The sequence below is a fragment of the Triturus cristatus genome, chromosome 7, assembly GCF_964204655.1.
Source record: "Triturus cristatus chromosome 7, aTriCri1.1, whole genome shotgun sequence".
NCBI classification, from domain to species: Eukaryota; Metazoa; Chordata; class Amphibia; order Caudata; family Salamandridae; genus Triturus; species Triturus cristatus.
Window position 1 is genome coordinate 343,954,402 of NC_140590.1, and position 23,181 is coordinate 343,977,582.

General features: G+C 48.4%; 1 protein-coding gene across 3 annotated transcripts in view; it reads left to right on the top strand.

Moving 5' to 3' along the window:
* TMEM143 (transmembrane protein 143) overlaps positions 1 to 23,181 on the top strand; it is a 283,275-nt gene that overhangs the window by 80,759 nt on the left and 179,335 nt on the right. The gene's annotated exons all lie outside the window — the stretch shown is intronic.

Here is a 23,181-nt window from a genome sequence, read left to right on the forward strand (position 1 = left end):
AAGGGTGTAATTAGTTGAAGTTCCTTCGCACTCACAACCAGCCTCCCTTGGCTCTATCTATCTATAGGTTGTTTTAATGAAATTCTCCTCTCTCCTTCCATTTCTCCCCCTTGTGCTTATCACATATATGATTATGTTTCCGGGGTCCCGTGCATGGGCGGGAATATTCTAGTGCTTATGACTTTGATGAGGATACCCCTGGAAGAGAACTAGGATTACAGGTAAGTAACTAATCCTTCTGAACTATTGTTGTACAAAAAAAAGATGTGACACCTTGCTACTGCTTTTTCTCAATTCCCATATCTTTGATATCCTCTCTGCTTCCGCCTACCCTTTTACAGTGGTGAACAACTTTGTCATTCCCGATTTGAACACATAAAGTCATATTTAGGCAGCTTTGACAGCCCTGTACTCTGCCTTCTATGTTAAGGTGCCCGATGAGCTTGGGCTCTTTCTTTCAGGAAAGTCTTGCAAATCCACTTGTTTGACTAATCTTGATTGTTAAGAGTGTAGTGGGTGATTTATTCCTTGGCAGACGGTGTGCCGTTCCACATTGGAAACTGAGTAAATTACTCTGTACCAATAGTGAAGAGGCCACCCGCCTAATTTATAAATGACTACTAATCTACCCCAATCGACTCCACTCCAATCTACCTTGCTCCACTCCACCCCATTTCCCTTCAGTCTACCCGTTTTCACTCCCATCTGTCACACTTCACTCCAGTCTACCCCATTGCACTCATTTACTGCAGTCCACTGTACCCCTATCTACGCCACTCCAATGTCCCCCACTCCACCCGAGCCTACCCCACTCCACTCTAATGTTTGCCAATCTATCCTACTCCAATTCAATCCAATCAACTCCACTGCAATCCACCCCAATGTACCTCTTTCCACTCAAATCTACTCCTCTCCACTCTACTCCCACCTACTACACTCCAATCTACCCCACTCCATCGCAATCTAACCCATTTTACTTCACTCCACTCTACCCTACTCCACTCCAATCTACACTACCAGAGTCCACCCAACTCCATTCCAATCTACCACATTCCAATCCACCCTAATCCACTCCAGTCTACCCCTCTCCAAATTATTCCACTCCACTCCAGGCTCCACGCCACTTCAATCTACCCCTCTTCACTCCAATCTACCCCACTCCAATCGACCCAACTTTGCCACAGTCTAGCCCTCTCCACTCTACCCCAATCTACTACCCTCTCCTCCATTTCAATCTACCCCATTCCAATCTACCCCAGTCTACCCCACTTTAATGTATCCCTCTCCAATCTACCTCAATCTACCCCACTCCACTCCATGCCACTTTTGGCCATGCCGAACAGCAGCCACACTGGTGTATGACATGTCTGAAACAGATTGCCAAAGCCAATAGCTCTTGTATGGGCAAGGCTCATTGGCTTTGCCAGTGTTTGTCTTTGTAGGCTATTACTCTGTGGCTCTCCCTACCGCCCAGTTCGAAATTAGATCTTAATCAGTAACAACTCTGCAAGAAGCATTAACTTATCCAGTTGTTGGGGGAGGAGCCAAGATGGCGACCGGAGCAGACGCTTGAGCGCCCGGCTCCGTCGGTCCGTGGCCTCGGACTACTATCCTGATGCCCATCCTCGCCGATTTTCGAGGTGCAACGTGTGCGAAGACGCGCTGACCGCGCTGCCGCTTTCCCGGAGTCTCAGCCCGCCCGGATGCCCGAGTTCTGGGTGCTTTTGTCCTCTGCACTGAAACCCTGCGCCATTACGGCCTTTGCTGGCCCCCTGGAAGCTCCGCAGTTGCCGGACCAGCTAGCGCTAACCTGAGCCCCGCGGTCCCGATTTCACCTCGCACCACGGATCGTTGCCGGACGAGCCCGGAGAGGGACGGCCGGACACCTTCTGCACCCTGTGCCGGACGGGCTGGAGCTGTGGGGTGGGCCCCGGTGCGGCGGGTCCCCTGCCCCGCTCTGAGGACCGCGCTGTGGGAGGCAGCTGCCCCCTTCACCTATTGCCTAGCCAGCGGCGGAGGGAACCTGCGAGAAGAGAAGCGACTGTTGGCCTTTCCCGTTGCGGCGTAGACCTGAGGGGAATTGACTCCTTGCTACGACCCCCCCCCCGGCCATTGCACCGTATAGCGGCAAAACATGGCGTTTAGTGCCTGCTTGCGGCTGGGGGGCGATACTCCGGTCTCGCCTGCTGCCCACTTCGCCCCCCCTCTTCCGGACACCAGCTCCACGGTGCCGTCCCGGATTGCTGCCGCTGTGGGGGCCCAGCCTCCGCTTACATGCGGCTCCGTTCTGGCTGCCCTGCGGGACTTCCAACTACAGATGTGCGCTGGCCTGCAGGCGCTGAGTGAGCGGTTTGACCCCCTACTGTCGGCCGCGGGTCGTGAGCGCACTGTGTGCCATCTACAGGGCGTGGGTCTCCCGGTGCTTTTGTCCGCTTGCGGGGACGCAACGGCGGTGTGTGACTGTGTTACACTGGTGCCTTCACCTGGCGCTCCCGGCGCCCAGGGTACACCGCTCTACACCTCAACTGCGGATGCTTTGTCCCCCTGGTCATGGCTGCCTGCTTCATTGTTGCCTGCCTCACCGCGTCCACTGGACTATCCTGTTGAGAGATGCCTAACGGCTTCGAGGAACCGTTCGTGGTGGCCCACTGCTGACTTTTTGTGGAACTCCTGTACCTTACTTGCCAGGTTTGGATTTTATGTGGAGCAAAGAGGGACCTTAATCGATGGGCGGCGGCCATTTCGTGATCCTACTTCACCATCCTTTCACAAGCGACCATCTTGTTTTTGTTTGTTCGGGACACGGGGCCTTCATGCAGGGGCTGGTTTAATCCCAAGCCCGCGATCGGGCCAGGGCTAGACTGATTTCTATTGTCATGGTTTATGGACGGGCTGGCCTGGGACTGGAACTGTATGTATGTTATGCGCGCACTGTTGCGACTTGTATCCCTTCGCTTACACTGTGGTGCCATGGTATCTTCGCATGCCGTTTTTTGGCGTAGTGGGCTCTCAGTGTGTGGGGGCCATGATTGGCTGATGGTTTGGGGCGCTCTGGTGTCCCGTGGGCTCCTCCCCGCCTTCTTTTCTGTTTTCTTACTTTCTTTCCTCTATTCCTACTTTCTTTCTCCTCTATATTTCGGGTTCATTGGGCGACAGGCACTATGCTGGGGGGGGGGTAGGCCGTAGCCTCCGCATTGGTGTAGGGTGGGGGGGTAATACTCTGTTCTTAATTAGTTCTATGGGCCTTTTTTCCTTTATGTCTCTGCGTTCTACTTTCTTCGATTCGGGGTCCGGGTGTGGGGTGGATCGAGTGGGGGCGGCTCCGGAGGGGTGCGTACTTGCTCATGTGACTATCCTTTTATATTTCTGCACCGCCTCACTGTTTGAGTTTTTACTTCAATTGTTGTTCTTACTGCTGTTGCTGCTCTCCCGTGTGGTGAGGCTATCTTGCGGACTCGAGTCTCCTTTGTTCCTATCCTTCATTGACTTTTTTCTTGATAAAATTATCTAAAAAACTTAAAATTACCCTTCACTTCTCCTTCCCCGGGTGTCAAAGATATCTCCAGCATGTGATCCATAACTTGTTGTTAATCCTGACTGTTGACGCACGGGGGATTTAATGTGGGTATCAGTGCTTCATTGTATCGTGGCCGGCCTGACGGTTGTAGGCCCGTATTTGTTCTTTTAAGATGCACGAATAAAGGTTTTTTAAAAAAAAAAAAAAAAAAAAAAAAACTTATCCAGTTGTTGCTTTCTTTTGCACACCCATTTTCTCTAACACAAAGATGTTTCAGTAAGGAGAGAAATACCATGTGTATCTGTTTCCCACGTAAATGCATTACGCTGTGAGGCGGCACACTAAGCACTATACCGCTTCCCAGACGAATGGCTCTTAGGAACTATATAGTACTCTGTAAAAGTACACTGGTCTCCGTCGCATTCAGTGTTATGAGACTTTTTTAAATGTACAATTTGGCGCCTATCTGGTAACAGGACTGCAGTTTCTTTTCCAAAATTGAGTACTTTTTAAAACCTTTAATGCAGTTCAGACAACCTGATTTAACTTTTTTTTTAATAATGCAGATTTAGTTACCTTTCTTTATGGTGGGTTGCCAATTCGTTTTCTTGGAAGTAGCTCTCTTTAGGCTCTGTGGATTTTGCCAGTGGATGGGAAGGGCGCGTGTGGTGAGCTCGCCAATTAAAACCTGGTGGTTTTCCTTTTCTTAGTAAATTCAGCAATTTTTATAGCAAAATTTGATTTCTGAGTGTGCATCATTAAATTATATTTTGTTATTTAGAATGTGGTGCTCTCTCCTTCAAAAAATTACTTTTATTTTAATCAGTAACCTTTTCATGTTTTAGTAGGTAGTAATTATATATGCTTAATTAATGCCGTTTGTTTTTCCTGTGCGCTTCGTTTACATTGTTAGATCTAACTTTACTTTTCTTTCCACTATATGCCAATAGGTTCAATGGGGTTATTTACAAGTCACCTATTCCTCTATATTCTGCCATTAAATGAGTTTCTTGTGTTATTCTGTTAGAACTGGCATAATTTAGCACATTTATTAGAATACATCAATCAGGTTTATATTCGTTCCCACCCACACAAAGAATGTACAGGTTCTACTTGCTGTCAAACACAACAACTGTAGGGCGTGGCCTGGCAACATGGCTGTGAAGACGTGAGCTCCCGAGCTCTCTCCTAATTGGGTCTCTGGGGACCCCGAAATCGCGCAGCAAGCACAGCAGCAGGGTATTACCTGGAAACACCTGCATCTACTAGAGAAATACGCCGGAGGAGGGGCACAAAAAGCAGAGCTGGTGGGGGTTTCCCTGCCCACCGGAAGTGGTCTCAGCATGGGCAAAGATAGAGCAGCTCGGTCCCAGGTGACCAATACTATCACCCAATACACCACCCCCAGGCAGCCCTCGCATAGACTGATGAGATAGATGGGCCCAACAGAGGAGGGGGAAATAGAGGGACCCCTGACTTCGGAATCCTCCAGGGGGGAGCTCCTGGTGGCCATACAGGGATCCTGTTCAGCACTAGCACGTCAGATAGAAACAGTCTCTATTGACTTGAACCTCCTGAGGGCCGACCTACTTAAAGTTGTGACTGCGGAATCGAACATTGAGGCACTTCAAGGGGAGGTCATCACACTTAAACGACAGGTAGCCACAATGTCCGCCACTATGGTGGAGCTGAACAGGAGGGCGGAAGACGCAGAAGGCCGCTCTCGCCACAGCAATATCAGGGTGCTGGTTTTCCCGGAAAGGACAGAGGGGAGGTCCAACGAGCAGTTTCTCGAAGAATGGATACGAAAGGACAGGCAACCGAAAAGACTCTGATTCGTTTATCATCGAAAGGGCACACAGAGCCCTGGTACCTACGCCGCCACTGCCCCCCCCCCCCCCCACCCCCCCCCCCCCACCCCAACCCCGAGAGCAATAATTGCAAAGATCTTTAACTATAGAGACAGGGACTATATCCTGAGAGTGGCAAGGGAACTGGAAATACCACGGTTTGAGAACTACAGTATGAGTATCTACCCGGATTATACCAAGCAGATCCAGGACCACTGCAAGTCCTTTCTGGCCGTCAAGCAAAAACTACGGGGTATGGGACACAGATATATGCTCTTGTACCCAGCTAAACTAAAGGTACTGTATAAAGACAAAGCCCACTTTTTGGAAAAACCGAAGGAATGGCATGAAATCAGAGACCCTGGAGGTACCCAGACTGGGGGCCCACCTGGCCGTGGAGCATGGGGCGGACATTCTCGGAGACTTCCTGCAAAAAAGGTTGTTAGCCCCAGACCTGTGAACCCATCCCCTGAAACACCAGACAGAATTCACATTGAAGAGGATGGAACAATGCACATTTCTAGACCAGGATCCCCTGGGGTGAATGCAGCGGTGGAATCAGGCGGACACCTGGCATCGGAGGCACCAAGCCCTACAGCTGAAATGATTTCTGATACAGTTATGAATGAGGGGGGTAGTGAAGAAGAGTGAAAAAGAGAACCTAGACGATGTATAGAAAGACCTGGTAAATCGGGAAGGGGGTAATCTGAAAATCGAGATATTGCGCAACCAATAGGCATGCTCACTACATTTACATTCATACTGTAATGACACTGAATGAAGGGACACAGGAGGGTCTGCATGTGTAACGAGGGGTGGTTGGGGTTTGATCGGACGAAAGTCCAGGAGCAAGGAAGTAAACACGCATGAGGGATCTGCCGGAGACCGGGAAGGTAAAGAGGGAGCACAGTTCAAGAGGAATTTTTATTTGTTGTTGCCGGTCCAGGTTGGGCCAGCGGGGCAGTCTTCATACAACAGTGGGTGGGCTACCATAGGCTGATGCTGTTCCTATGGTTGTCTGGGAGGGAGGGGAGGAGAGGAGGGAGTTTTAAATTAATCGGTTATATTTTCAGGGTTGATGAGTTGTTTTGGAAGGGAAATAGCCATCTTTCTTCCTGACATCGTGCGGGGATAACAAAACACACCACAACATATAATGGAGGTCTCTAACAAATATAAACTGACCACTTGGAATGTACGGGGACTCGGCACAGCCAGAAAGAGATACAAGGTCTTGTCATTCCTCAAAATACACAATACAAGTATAGCATGTCTCCAGGAGATGCATTTGACAAATACCGAAGCAGCAAAACTAGCGAAGAAATGGAGAGGTCAGTCATACAACGCCACTTACTCATCCTTCTCTAGAGGGGTTTCGATCTGGGTGTCCTCAGGGGTCCCATTTGCGCCGAAATTGATGGAAGCTGACGTAGATGGCAGATGCATACTTATCCAGGGCACACTGGATGGACGGGAGTTAGTAATACTGACCTCATATGGCCCGAACATAGATGATGCAAGCCTTTACACCACATTGAGAGACGTAATGTAGCCTACAGTGGGAATAGAGACCTTTTGGGTAGGGGACTTCAATGCGTGACGGATGGGAGACTGGATAGCAGCCTGCCCCATCAGTACACCAAGCCAAGAATGACAGTGACCTTGAGAAGTGATGGTGCAAATGGAGCCAGGAGATATTTGGTGTGATACACACCCCGGGAAACAGGAGTACACATGCTACTCGGCCACACATGGAACCTACAGCAGGCTGGACACAGTCCTGGCACCTCGCCAGACAGCTCTGAAGGTGCAAGGGGTCACTCACCTGCCAAGATACTTGTCTGATCACTCACTGGTGGTAAGCAAATTTAAGTGGGGGAAGGGGACCAGAAGCCTCTACACATGGAGGTTCCCCTCGTAAATGTTGCAGGATCTGGTGGGAAAAGAAGATACTGCCCAAGCACTGGAGGATTACCTTGAATTAAACTGAAATACGGCAGGAAGCTGCAGAGTGGGAAGCGCTTAAGACTGTCCTTAGTGGCCACTGCGTGAGTCTCACATGCGGAGTGAGACGCATTCTGCTGGAGACACTCATAGAGAAGGAACGAGACTTAGCAACCCAGCAGGGAGAGACGGGGGGGCAAGGTACAGGAAACCAAAACTGAATTACAGATGGCCGTTAACTCGCTCCCATCTGGGAAAGCACCAGGTAGCGACGGATTCACTGCAGAATTTTATCGGACATTCTCGGCGTTTGTGGCATCTCGTCTTCTGGAAGTTTATGCAGAGGCCCAGTTAAAACAGGTCCTTTCCTCCACATTCAGAGAAGGTATTATAACAATGATTCCAAAGCCAGGTGCGGAACCCTCGGACCTGGCCTCTTACCGCCCAATCCCAATGATAAACCTAGACATGAAAATTTTGTGTAGGACATGGGCTCAAAGGCTAGGTCCGGAGATAGGCAGAATGTTCAAAACAGAACAATGCAGGTTCATACCCGGTAGAAATTCCACGATGAACATCAGGAGGCTCATGCATGTCATACATGAAGTGGAAGACAGTGATATAGATCTTGCCCTGGTATCCATAGACATAGCCAAGGCATTTGACACAGTCAATTGGTGTTGTCTCCAGGCAGTTCTGGAGAGAATGGGGTTTTAGGCCCAGATTCTGACATGGGTAGCCCAGATTCTGACATGGGTAAAACTTCTTTATACAGAACCTACCAGCAGTATCAAACTGGGGAGATTAATCTCTGCATCCTTCGGGGTGCACAGAGTTACCAGACAGGGGTGCCCATTGTTGCCATTGATGTTTGCGCTTTCACTGGAACCACTGGCCATTAGAGTTAGGAAGGAAATGGGTTGCTACGGGATACAAATTTGGGGAAAAGAGCATTTGATATCTCTATACGCTGTTTTACTTGACGGCGCCGGCCGTCTCGCTGCCATTCTTGTTGGAACACTTTAAAACTTTTATGGTTAATCTCCGGTCTGCGTATAAACATGGCCAAGTCATTGATCTTTCCCCTTGGTGCCCTGCATCATGGGGATTCCCTTGTGCTCCCCTGGATGCCTTTATGTTGGGAAACAGACCAGTTCAGATATCTGGGCATCATGGTTACGCATACACCTCAGAAACGGAAGCAGTACAATATAGATCAAGTGACAGAGCGACTGACTCAGTCGGTTACCCCTTGAACGCCCTCCCTTTGTCCCTTATGGGCCAGGTTGCAGTTATCTAAATTTTGTTTCTGCCTCGATGCCTTTATGCCCTTCAGCACTCACTGGACATGCTCCCACGGTCAGTATTTCAGAGTCAGAGTCAGAAACAGCTTTATTCGATTTTAAAAACAAAACCATAAAAGCACACATATATAACATTTCATTCATGGCAAAAGACAACAAACTTTAAAAGACAAAATGTTACCATTTAAAAATAATCTAATTCATGGAGATCCTGAATCTTATAATAGTTTTAAGAAACATTGACACAGAAGAGATAAGAAATTCATCATCTAACATTTGCAATCTGACCAACGCCACTCTACATTGCCTCAACCCTAACTTTTTTAAGACGGGTCGAAGAATACTTTTCCTTGGTTCTGAGTAGTATTTGCAGAAAAGAATACAATGAAGGGAAGATTGAACAGAGACCTGATCACAGGGACAAGGAATAAGTTCCTTTAGCCAGCAATTCTTCTCAGGGAAGGTGACTAATCTAAAAAAGATATCTGCCCTGAAGCGAGACAATAACATTCGGGAATAACAACTAGGGACTCATTTCAAGTATGGCTGAATACCTTGATTTTGAATAAGTAAATGGTTGGCCATAACAGAACTCTTGCATTTCTCTGACTGCCAGCGTTGCTCTGTTAGGAAATGCAGGCAGGTTTGCTTGAGCTTCTTTCTTGATAAGCCCACCATACTGTCTGGAGAGTCGAAAAATTCCGGGTGACCCATCTCCGCAAAGAAATTTTTTAGGTATTTAAACCATGAAATTTTCAAGACCCCATCAAGACCTAGACAGTCCTTGATTATATCCCTATTCAAGCCTGTCTCAATTCCAGACCAAACTTTATGCCACAACAAAATGGGCTCCAGTTTAATAAGGTCCGAAATGTATGGTACGCCCAGCTCTTGATGACAGACATAAGAAGAAGTGGACCCAGGCACTGCCAGTAGATAACGAAGGAAGGCATTCTGACAAGTCTGAATGCTTGGGGTGTTCACTATCCCCCAAATTCCTGCACCGTATAGTGCTATGGATACACATTTAGATCTATAAATGTCTAACAAGACTGGTACTGGCCGGCCTCCTACCTTATTAGAAAAATGTTTAACAGCCCCTATTGCTCGCGAGAATGCTAGTTTTCGTGATTCGCCTGCTACTGTCCAAGTTCCCTTTTTATCAAAATTAATACCTAGATAAGAAAAAGTATTTACAGTCTCGATTTTTGTGTTAGATAAAAATGAATTACAATTAAGATTCTTCTTTTTTGTGCAGCACATGTTAAAAGTTTTGCTTATATTGATCTTTAGGCCCCTGCTACCCATATACTCTGAAAAGTTACTGATCGATCTCTGAAGACCGATTTGGGTCCGGGCCATGATTACAGCATCGTCTGCATATAAAAGAATGGGGATGTAGGAGTTGCCAATTTTAGGATAATCCTGCTTGTCTTCCAGGAGGTGAGACGCAACCGAATTAATATATAAATTAAACAAAAAAGGAGCTAAAATGCAGCCTTGTCTCACGCCCTTTCCTTTAGGGAATTTGGAAGTGCAATCCCCCTTGTCCCCAAAACGTACCCTAGCACCTGCCTCCCGGTATAATTCTCTGATAAATATTAGGAGGTTTGGGTCCACTCCCATGTCCTGCATAGTTAGCCAAAGTTTATTGTGATTAATGCAGTCGAAGGCCGAACTTAAATCCACAAATGTAAGAAATAAATTCTCATTTTTGGCCTCGACGTATTTGGCTACTAGGAGTGCTAGGTTCAATCCTTGCTCTATTGTTCCCAAGCCTTCCCTAAAACCATATTGAAACTGAGAGAGAATACCTCTATCGTCAACCCATGTTTGCAATTTGTTAAGTATAACTCTCCCCGCGATCTTCATGAGTGAGTCAAGTAAGGAGATCGGTCTATAACATTTCGATATATTGCGATCACCTTTCTTGAAAATGGGCACCACGATGGCTTCCTGCCAAGTCAGTGGGAAACCCACTTTAGTAAAGCTGTTAAGGACGTTAGTTAAAAGCGGAGCCCATAGCTTATTGTTAGCCTTAAAAATGTCCACGGGTATTCCATCCGGGCCCGGGGCCTTTCCCGCTGGGCTCTTGTCAATAGCTGTCAGGACTTCCTCCATAGAAAAATCAACATTAATTGGATAAGGTACTACATCCTGAGTTCTTAAATTTAGCCCCCTTTCTGTCACTACCTGAAAGTCTTCTTGGTAAAGCTCCCGGAAGTAGGTCACCCATGTCTCTTCCGTAATAGCTATTTCAATGGAATCTGTTGCATTATCAGTAAAAAAAAGGAGCATTCACCGCTTTCCAGAAAGCAGTATTATTTTTTGAATGGCAAGCTTCCCGAAGGGTATGCCAGGCTTCCTGTTTAATTTGTTTTTTCCTTTTTTTAACTGCCTGTTGATAGGCAAGTCTAGCAGATCTAACTTCAACCATTACCCTAGGGTCTCGTTTTAGTTGGGCCATTAAATGAGCATGGGTCTTACTACACTCTCTATCAAACCATCTCTTAATTCTGTTAGCCCCAGAATGCAAAGGTTTCGTAAGTAACTTTCTAATTTCCTCAGTAATACTAAGGAATGCATCATTGACTTTAGAGGGTTCAACGTTCTCTGTGAGGCAGGTGTTAAATTCCACTTCTTTAGAGCAAATTAAATTTCCAAAAAAGGCCACTGGTTCCACTTTGTCCCATTTTAGGGTATAACCATTCTTCCTTGCGAGTTCCAGTCTAAAATCATATAGATTCTGGACCGTAGAAGCAGTGTTGCTTTTTCCCCTCAGTATGGCAAGGGACATACTAAGTGGTAAGTGATCACTCATTGCTACCTCGCATGTTTCAAACGCACGGATATGGTGAAGATATCGTTTAGATATTAACATGAAGTCAATGACTGATTTACAGCCACGTCCTATAAATGTGGGGTTAAACGGAACTGGTGGAGAACATAGTTCGTTTACGAAGCCCAGGTCCAGGGAGAAAAGTATATCGTTTAAGTGGTTTCCCAGAGATGTATGGGAAAAATGTGCCGAGGGAACACCATCCATCTCTCCCAGACCACATGTATTTTGGTCGCTAAATGGGCATAGGGAGTAGTTGAAATCACCAATCCAAATCACACAGAAATCAGAGGGTTCTTTTTCATCTATATTTTTAAGGGTCTCGTGTAGTTCTTTAAAAGTCGGGGCCCATAATTCTTTCGGGATGTTGTTATAGAAGTTTATCAAATTTATATGTTGCTTGCCCCCAAACGTTATATGCAAAATGTGATAAAAAACAGAAACAGGAAAAAAAGAAATCTTAGTTTCCTTTAAACAGTTTGAGACATAAGTGCATAGACCCCCTTTATTTCTCCCTCTTAAGGTATGTATTGCTGGCGTATGATAGGTGCGGTAACCATTCATATGAATGGGATCAACCGACCAGCATTCCTGGAGGCAAATAATCGAAAACTGTTTTACGAAGGAGATGCAGTTTATATCACCTAGCCTAGAAGACAGCCCTGCAACGTTCCAGGACAGAAGTGTAATGGCAGGACCTATGTCACCCTCTGGCGATAAAGTCACAGTAGCAGTTACACGGGGAACCACACTTTCAGAGATTCCACTATTAAACAATGTAAGATGGTCTGTTATCTCTTCACCCACGGTATTAATAGGGATGGTTTCAGATTTGTCCACTAAGGAAGTTGGCGATTGTGCGGGCCATGGGTCGGACAGTAAGATTGACACATCATCGACTACGACCTCCCCTACAAATTCAGATGCATAAGGATTTAGGGGTAGTCAGTCGACCATGTCTAGGCAGCTGTACCTGTTTGTTCTTGGAAAGGTCTCCAGCCAACCCTGTTCGACTAGAGCCGGCCTGCCTCTTTCGAAGTTGGTATTTATTTTGCCCCTCCCTACCTGTTCCCACATGCTATTATTTGCTTGATAAGGATAAAAATAAGCAAGGGGTAGTGGAGTGATGTTTGTGTTGGGCAAAAAAGGTTGTACCTGCTGGATGTATTTTGCAGCCTGTGTGTCCTTAAAGTTAACAACAATGAAATCCCCCGATATGTCTTTATTCCTTCTGCCCACCCAGCTGACTCTCCGAACAAACAGAATTTTGGTATGGGTATAAGGAGGGAGTGGTCGATTAGTATTGAGCCAGTGCATTGTTTTGTTCTTCAACTCAAGGTATGACTCAGTGGTTTTTCCTTCCAAGCCAGGTACCCCCGTCAGTATAATAACATATGGTGAAGATTCTGGTGGAAGGTCTAAAGTGGGTAGCTTGAGGACATCACCTTGGATGGGATCAGATCTGTTTTCTATTACATTTATATTCTGTACCATGACATTATTGGCTTTTGCATTGACGTCAGAAGATTTCTGCGGGGGCTTTACTCCTGTATGTGAATTTTTAGGACCAATAACACTTGTAGTATTTTCAATACAAACAATATCTTCGCATTTGTCCCGGGATAATCCCGGGTGCCGATCCAGAGAGGGCATAGACAAGGAGGAAAAGGTTTTCTCTTTTGAGTTGCTTACAAGGTTAGCAGGGGGAGGATGTTCACAGAGCTCTCTAAGTAAATCTGTCTTCAAAGATTGATTGAATTCAAGATTAGTTAAGGCGATCTGTTCTAATTTCTTGAGACGCTCCTCTATCTTAATAAGTCTATCCAGGATCGGGCGGGTTGAGTATTCAAAAACTTCCCTTATTTTTAAATAAAAACCATCATCTAGTTGCCTGGTTAGATCTGAAGTTGCTTCAGTCAAAGATTGGTCAATAGCACCCAGAATATTATTAGGTGCAGGTTTAGTACTTTTAGATTTTGTCGATCTGAATGGACTCCCCTTTTTCCCTCGCGGAGCAGCCTTCTGTTTTGGTTTAGCTCCTGAGATTAAGGCAGAGGAGGGGGAGGGGGAGATAACCTCAGAATTTGCGTGTATTTGTGCTCGGGTAGATACGCCTTCTGATTGGTTGGTCACAACATCAGCCAAAGTAGTTACAGGCCTAGTTGTGCTTCTAGCATCTTTACCCCTCTTTCTTGCCAAGGTTAAATCCGTACTGATATCAATGCTTTCGCCCTCACTAATCGTGCAATCAGTTAAAATAGGATTTGTGATATTTACCCCAGGTGTAACGGATAGAGCGATTTTCCCTAAGGATGAACGTTTGGTGGTAAGAGGATCCAACGAGAGACGCCGCTCTGTGAGATCTATTTCTCGTTCTAATAAATTAGCAGCTCTTACAATAAAATTGTCCAAAGTTCCTGCCATAGTGGTGCCAACTACGGTACTTTTTACCCTAGACATTCCTCCCACCGTTTTCATTATGGTTGCTTCTATCAATTATACTAGCAAAATGCACAGGGGGTAGCCCAGCCCAGCGTCTCCAGTCTCGAACGGCCTCCGCCCCGTGCTGCATCCCGTGCGCGTCCCGCTAGCGCGTGCAGTCAGGGGACTTATATTAGTGAAAGATCCGAAAGGAGGCGTGGCCAGGAAGAGCAACCAGGTGTGCTGGATGAAATCGGCAGAAAGCACCCTGGTCCTCGCAGTCCCGGAAATCAAAGCCCCCACAGCGTCCCTTCAAAATGCAGCACAAGCGTCCCCACAGGTCTGGTTACACGAGCAAGGTGAAAATCCGGCTCCAATATGTAGAGTTAACGCCCACGAGCGGCACCCGCGAAGCGGGGGCCGCGAGGCGTAGAGTAGCAGAGGGAGGCGGGGCCAGGAAGAGCAACCAGGTGTGCTGGATGAAATCGGCAGAAAGCACCCTGGTCCTCGCAGTCCCGGAAATCAAAGCCCCCACAGCGTCCCTTCAAAATGCAGCACAAGCGTCCCCACAGGTCTGGTTACAAAGTGGTCTTGGCTCACTTTAAAACGAAACAACGTGCCAGAAATCAGCGTTTTAAAGACGGAATGCCTAATTTACGAGTAAGTTAAAACTGCTCCTTCAACTCCCGGGTTCAGAGGGACAGTTATACTTTACTCCGTAAACATACAGGTGCCCCTGTGCTCCTCCCAGATGCACAGGTATCCCTACAAGTACCTCTCAGCACTCACCCAGGTCAGCAGGTACCCACAAAGCTCGTTCTTGTCCAGACTCATGACTGCACCGAGGGGCTCTTTCTGTCCCAGGTCGAAAAAACGCGCTACGATGAAAGCCTACTCAACCTGTCCCTCTGCACTTCCGTACTGCCAGCTGTAAGCCACCGAGTTGCAGATTCCACGGACAGAGCGGCGCGGTCAGTATTTAAAAGACTTGTAGCCAGATGTAGGTAGCTAAATACCGGTCGGTAATACTGAAAATCGGTAGATGTTAGCGTTACCGACCGGTATTTAGCAATCCCCAATGTAGCAAGGGAATCGGTATAAAGAATCGGTAAATACCGATTCCTATTTTACCGATTTGGAGTTACCGAACCCCCAAATACCGAATCGGTAAATAAGAAACGGTCAAAATGAGAAAAGAGATGTAGAAAAATTCGGTAATACCGAATTTCCACAAATTCGGTATTTAAGAGTCGGTAATTACCACTGACTCAAAGCAGGTGGTAATCAGGTACACTGTATTTAAACAGCCCCAAAATGCAACAGTGGGATCACTATGGCCGCCCTCTATGTTATTGCAAGGCGGATACGGCTACAGACAGCAGGAGTGAGGATCTGGAGACGGGAGGAGTGCGTTTACAGACAGCGCATCATACTCTTCCAACTGACTGAGGCAGATATCCATGAAAGGTACAGGCTAAACCACCAAACCATCCTGGACCTGATAAGGGACCTGCACCCACTCCTGGAGCATCCAACACCAAGGGCGCACGCTATACCACCACATGTGCAGGTGATCTGTAGCCTACACCTACTTGCATCTGGCAGTTACCAGGGGGTGATAGCTGCGGTAGGTGGTGTGTCACAGAGTTGAATGTCCTGTTTCTTTAACAAGTTCCTGGATGCCATGATGCAGAGAACGCATCACTACATAAGCTTCCCAACCACACAGGAGGAACTGCAGAAAACCAAGACAGACTTTTACCAAAAGGCACAGTTCCCGCATGTTATAGGGTGCATTGATGGGACGCACATTCCAATCTGCCCACCTGCAGCCACTGAGTACATCTACCGAAACCGAAAATCCACCCACTCCATTAATGTGCAGGTAATCTGCCATGCAGCCAACTTAATCACCGACATCGTGGCCAAATTTCCAGGGAACACCCACGACTCATACATTTTCCAGAACAGTGGGATCTACACACACCTGGCTGCGGGAGAATTTGGAGAAGGATACCTGTTAGGTAAATCACTGTGACACACCCTGATGTAAACTGCAGATGAATGTGTTGGTGACTGTTATTAATGGCACTGTCTTCCCCACCTAGGTGATAGCGCATATGCTGTGCGGTCATTCATCCTCACTCTTTACCTAAATCCATCAACCCCAAGTGAGAGACGATACAATGTGGCGCACAAATCAACACGCAACATTGTGGAGCGCACGTTTGGACTATTGAAAAGCAGGTTCCGCTGCCTCCACAAAAGCGGAGGCGCACGTCACTACCGACCCATCATCTGCTGCAAGATCATCGCAACTTGTGCTATGCTGCATAACCTTGCCACTAAGAAAGGTACAGCAGTTGAATTAACTGACTCTGAGGACGATGATGATGAATTAGCACAGCCAGAGCCCAACGCAGTAGGAGTGGCGTCAGCACCAGATGGGAGACAAAGACGGGCTGAGATCACACGCAACTATTTTTGAGTAAGTAAGGAGACACAGCCAGCTGTTGTATTTGAATGACGTAGTTTAATATATTGGCACTACGCCACCACATGAAGGGCTCAACATGGCAGTCCTATTTGTAAACACCCTACAAAGATGTAATGGGTTAAGTCACCCAGTTAGCTAGACTAAGTGTGGCTTGCATTACCTCCTGCAGCCACGTAAAACATTGCTGCATTCCCTTTGCAGACTGTCGTCACTGGCAATCAATCCAGTGCCAGCACCTTGATGTCTGCAGCTCCTCCGGGACTCAGTTACAGGGGGCGTTACACTGCTGCGACTTGTTGTCTCCTCATTGTCGCCCACATCACCTGCACCAGTATTGGCAGCCCGATTATTTAGGAGCACTTCAATGGCAGTGGTCACTGTCACAAGCCCCCTTGACACATCACAGCTGCAGTGTGCCATCTCATCCTGCATGGCCATGGAGCGCCTGCAGAGCAGAGAAGTGGCAGTGGAGAGGCGGTTCACCGCCTTGGTATAATTCTCCATTTTGTGCCTCTCCCTGCGCCGTGCCATCCTGTCCTCATCAAGCTTGCTGCACAGCAGCCTCACTAACTGGGACATGTCCCTCCGCCATGTCCCTCATGCCCTCAGCCAGTGTTGTGTTCATTGAGCAGATGCCCTTCTTTATATTCTGCATGTTTGCTGTCACGTGTCCCATCTGCCTCTGAACTGATTGGATTGCTTTCGCTTCCAGGCGCTGAAACTTTAACATGTTCACCTCCAGACCTGCAAACACACCATGCTCCTCGCCCTGCAAAGATGGACTGGGTTCCCTAGCCCTGCGGCGTCTGGCACCTGTGTGTGATCGCTCTGTGGGGGACTGTGATCCTGCATTATTGCCATCCACTGGCACCGTTGACTGTTCTCCACCCCTGCAGTCTTCCACGGACAACTCCATCTCTTGGAGTCTGGCAACTACATGCCTCCTGGGTCTTAGTAATGTCGTTGGTGACGCTGCTGGTGATGCAGGTGGTGGTGGTGTTGTTGTTGCAGGTGGTGGTGTTGATGCCGGTGGTGGTGTTGTTGCAGGTGGTGGTGTTGATGCAGGTGGTGGTGTTGATGCCGGTGGTGGTGTTGATGCCGGTGGTGGTGTTGATGCCGGTGGTGGTGGTGTGGTGTGACCTGCAGTTGAAATGGCCTCCTCCGTTCTCTCCCTCCAGGATGCCTTTCCTGCCTTGGTATGTGCAGACCTGCGCGATGTCTCGCCTGTGGAGACAAATTGTACATGAGATCACTTGTCTGGCAGCATTTCGAAAAAATAAAGTTTTATGTCTGCCAATCTATCTGACTGTCCTCTGCTTGCATATCACTGATGTGTGTCACATGCCTTTGTGTTCAGTGGGATGACTGTTATGATAGGTGTTACACTGACTACATCTCCCATAATGCCTTGCTGGAGTTTACTAAAACATGTACTGGAGTGGGATTCACACTGCCTCATTGGGGAATGGGGTTAGGGAGTGGGGGGCGCAGCTTGGTGTGCATGCATCTTACCTTGTTTGTTGCCAGCTCTGGCTGAACTGTCTGCATCCCCGATTCCTCTGACACTCTCAGGCTCAATGGTGGACTCCACCAATACAGTCAGTGCAGGTGCTCTATTTCTTCCTCCAGCTGTCAGGCTGGCTTGTTTTTTCCTTTCCGCCATCTTCTTCTTTGCCAGGCTCCTGACGTTGTACCACCTTTTCTTGAGTATGTCTATTTCACGGTGGGTCACTCCAATGGCATTTACATTTTCCTGTATTCCAATCCATATTTTTCCCTTCTGGGATTCTGGAACTTGCAGTGACTGTTTCCCAAACAGCTTTGTGTGCTCTCTTGCCACCTCCTCAATCAGGACCTCCAGTTCCCTTTCACTAAATTTGAGTTTTCTTTTCCTTTCTGCACCATCATTTTCACTCTCCTTGTTGGCCATTCTGCAGTTTGTATCAGGAAATGTTATTTCAGTTGCTCCTGTGTTCTCCTCTGCACTCCCTGCCTCTCCAGCAGATTCTGATTCAGTGCAGCTGCATGGGTGTGGCCACTTCCTGGTTGGGAGGTGTGTGGATGCACATGATTGGCTGAATCTTCAATTGCTGTTTTTTTGAATTACCGAATCGGTATTTATCGATTCGGTATTTAGGAATCGGTAATACCGATCGGTATTAAGGAATCGGTAAATGTTACCGATTATTACCGATTCGGTATTTATTCCTGATTTTTTTTATCTACATCGGAAATACCGATTTCTTAATACCGATTCGGTAAAATTCGGTATTAAGAATTCGGTATTTCTATTTTACCTACATCTGGCCCCAAATTCCCTGCTAACAAAATTGGCGGACGGCAGGAACAAAGTGAGCAGGGAGCTACTGCAACTGCCACAGGAAGAGGGAGGGTTGGCGCTTCCCAATTTGGAACTCTTATTACTTAGCATCCCAGCTCCAACATGCAGCACACAGGCTGACTGGGGAGAACAACTGGAAGAAAGAACTGACGGATGATGCGAAGGAAAAAACCTTTCCTCAGCTATTACATGGAGGGGGAGGGATCAGGGAGCCCCTACTTGATTAAACATACAGTATGGGAAAGAGTGGTGATGGTGGTACTGAGACGTGCCTCCTTTGCCAGGGAATTCATGTTTTGGGACCTCCTGGTGTTTCTTCACCAGGCTTTAGAGGTGGATGTAATTGGCTGGAAAGATGGGAGATGTCTGACGTTAGCAGATCTATTCCCCAACGACATGCTGATTCTCCTTCAGAGCGTCGCAAGACAGTTTTGGGGTTGGACAGGGTCAATTCCTTCTCTACGCAAGCCTACATGCCCGGTGCCCCGAGTCCTCAGCCTTGTTCAGGACCCTGCTGGAGTTTTGGAGGGGAAGATACTTGATATCCCACTCATATAACGCACTGATTATGGATACGCCCATACCAGGACATGGGGCGAGACTGGCCTGGGAGGAGTAGCTGGGGCGCCAATGACGGACAAAGAGTGGAAGGAGGCCTCTAAACTAGTAAAAAAGGGCTCATGTAGTGCATGATTTAAACTAGCCCACTTGAATTTTCTACACCGCACATATATCACCCGAGTGCTACTACACCACATAGACCCTACGAAACCGTATACATGTCCACGATGCCAGATAGCTCCTGCAACATTTCTACACCTGGCCTGGGATTGTCCCACAGTACATAGTTACTTGGGCTGGGTGGTTGAGACACTACAGTGTGTGGGGGAGTGGCACTAAGGCTAGAACCTACAGCGTGTTTATTGGGTATACTTAAACAACATAAGGGAAGAAAAATGCAATGGCGATTCATACAACTGGCGCTATTACTAGCGAAACGGCGAGTAGCTATGACTTGGATGTGAAAGAATGGGCTGTAGCAGAGGAGCTCAGGCTAGGCGGATGTAGGATAGAGGAGCATGCATAAGAGATTCTGATGGATACATCTGCCAGTGGATTCCTCACCTTGTCAATATCCCCTGCACCAGCAACATTCGGAAACTTTTGTAGCAGTCCACGCCGATGTGGTCGAAGGCGACGTCACAGAGATACGGCTCCGCTCGCGACTCCGCTGACGTCACCGGCTCCATAAGAAGACCCCATCGGCGTGATGACGTCAGTTCCCTTTTTTCCGCGCCGACGACGCCAACGGATTTCGGGAATCGTTACTGGTAGCTGTTCTTGTTACTTTGTATGTTTTCTGGATTTCTCTGTCTATCTTCTAAAAATTTCGACAAGGAAGTCTGGGTTTAAGCCTTGCTGAGAATGTGGCAAGCACATGTCCATCACCGACCCGCACGACGATTGCGTTTGGTGTTTGTCCTCGGACCATGATGTGGGAGGTTGTTCGAGTTGCAGGAAAATGAGCTCGAAGGCTCTTAAGGAGAGAGAAGCAAAGCTCTTTATCGCCCGGATGAAGAAGAAGGAGAAAAGAGGAAGAAGAAGATCCAGGTCGAGGTCGAGGTCGGCTTCCAAGTCGACTTCGGGACATGCTTCAAAGAGCAAGAAGCATAAGAAAAAGAGGAGGCATTTGTCGCATCATAAAGCTTCGACGTCAAAGTCGAAATCGCCAGCTCGACGTCGGAGAGAGTCAGTGTCTCCCTCTCCTGTCCCGACTTCGCCTCCGGTTCCATCTTCTCCGGTGCCTTCGCCGGCTCCGGCTGAATCCCCGGTGCCGGTGTCATCTCCAGCGCCGGTTCCATCTCCAGATCCTGCCAGTCCTCCGGCTCCGTCTCCGACTCCGGCCCAGGATGAGGATCGTCAGGCTCCGGGTGAGTCTGTGACGCCGCTTGCTCCACCGTCGGCGCCGATAGGCCCGAGTCCGGTGCTACCTGACCAGTATCCTGCTTTCCCTACTCCAGGTCAGGACCCCTCGCATTATCTCAATGCAATGTATGGGGTGTTCTCACGGGCCATGTATACCTCTGGTGCACCTATGGGTCCGATGGGTCCGATGGCTTTCAATCTGGGAGTGCCGCAGGTTTACCCTCAAGCACCGTTTATGCCGTTCTTCCCAGCGACGCCGTCTTGGCAGCTGCCGGCGCCGAGAACATCGACGCCGCTTCCCTCTTCGCCGGCGCCGACTCGACTTCGTTCGACGCCGGCTGCTCCAGCTGATCCGCGTTCGACGCCACTGCCGGCGCCGTCGGATTCGAACACGGCGCCGCCGACGCCGCAGGTGCGGATCCGTTCGAGAAGGGAGGCGCAGAGAGTGCTGGAGGAGAGACGCTTTCTGATGGAGGAGGCTGAAGAGGGGGAATTGGTCGAATCCGATGAGGTGTTCGACGAATTGAAGGAGGCAAGTGGTCTGGATTTGTCTCCGGAGTGGGAGATCACTCCACCATCAGACGAACCCTCTAAAGACGCAGCACCCTATCATGCAGTAATTAGAAAGGCTGCGGAGTTGTTGGACCTTCAATTGCCATCCACCGAATTCAAGTCCAATATTTTAACTGAGGTGTTGCATTCTCCAACTGCGGTCTCAGAGCCTCTGTTGCCTTTCAACGAAGCAATTTTGGAACCTGTGCTGGATGTATGGTGCAAGCCTTTCTCAGCTCCTGCAGTCTCCAAGGTAGTCGCAAGAAGGTATAGGGTGGCTCCAGGGGATCCTGAATTTTTATCTTCACACCCTTCACCTGAAAGCCTAGTAGTTCAGGCGGCTTGTTCTGGACGGTCGAAAGGGGCATTTCCTCAAGTCCCAGGGGACAGGGAGGCAAAAAAGGTGGACCAATCGGCCAAGAAGGTCTTTTCATCAGCCAGTATGGCATTAAAATCTTCAAATGCGACTTGTCTGTTGGGGCGCTATATCCATGCGCTTATGGACTCGGCTAAAAAATTGGCGCCAAAACTGTCAGAGGAGGATAGAGGAGGCTTCAATGAAGTTCTATCGGATGCCCAGGCGGCTGCTCGCCAGGTTATTCAGAGTGGCCTGGATACAGCAGACTCAGTTGCCAGGGTCATGGGGTCTTCAGTTGCCACCAGGAGGGGTGCATGGCTTAAGTCCTCCGAATTCTCTTCTGATGTCCAGTCAACTTTATTGGACTTACCTTTTGATGGGTCTGGTCTGTTCGGGAAGAAGGCTGATGCTGCTCTCGAGCGCTTCAAAGAGAGTAAGGCTACGGCTAGGTCGTTGGGCCTTCAATCCCAGCCGAGAGGTACTTTCAAGAGGTACAGAGGATTTGGAAGGGCGAGTTTTCGTTCTTATAGACCAACCCAGCAGCAGCAGCAGCAGCAACAGCTGCAAGGCTCCAAGGGATATAGAGGAAGACTTAGGGGTCGCTCACGTGGCCGGCAACTCTCCTCCTCCTCATCCTCTTCCTCAGCCCCTCCCACCACCGCAAAGCAGCCCTAGATTCGACATTCCGGATCATGCTGGTCCTGTGGGGGGTCGGCTTACCCATTTTCTACAAGATTGGGAATCTGTAACTACAGATCTCTGGGTTCTGGATCTTGTAGAAAATGGGTACGCCCTTCCCTTTCGGGAATTCCCCCCAAATTACCCTCCTTGCCAAGGGGCTTGCTCGGAGGACCACCGTCTTCTCCTGCAGGAGGAAGTCCTGAAGTTGTTTCAGAAAGGTGCGATAGAGGTGGTCCCAGAGCAGGAGAGGGGTCAGGGATGCTACTCCCGGTATTTTCTGATTCCGAAAAAGGACGGCAGATTGCGTCCGATATTAGACCTCAGAATCCTGAACTTTTACCTGAAACAGGAAAAGTTCAAGATGCTCACCCTTGCGCAGGTTCTTCAGGCGCTGAATCAGGAGGACTGGATGGTGTCGCTCGACTTGCAGGATGCGTATTTTCACCTCCCCATTCTGAAGTCGCACAGGAAGTATCTCCGGTTTACGGTAGGGTCGCAACATTATCAGTTTTCGGTCCTCCCGTTTGGTCTTACTTCGGCACCACGAGTCTTCACAAAGGTGATGGCGGTGGTGGCAGCCCATCTCAGAAGGTCGGGGATTTCAGTTCTCCCTTATTTAGACGACTGGCTGATCAAGGCGGAGTCGCCAGGGAAGGTGCTGCGCCATCTGCAGGATACAACTCGGCTGTTGTACAAATTGGGTTTTTCGATCAATGTGCCCAAATCTCACCTGGTGCCCTCTCAGCGCAACCTGTTCATAGGTGCGGTACTGGACACTACTGTGTGTCGAGCATTCCCTCCTCCTCAAAGGATTCTCGACATACAGGAAATGATTCCTTTATTTTTCAACGGAGCGGTCGTTCCAGTTCTGAAGGTCCTTCGCCTGCTCGGTCTGTTCGCCTCCTGCATCCTGTTGGTCAACCATGCACGCTGGCACATGAGGGCACTCCA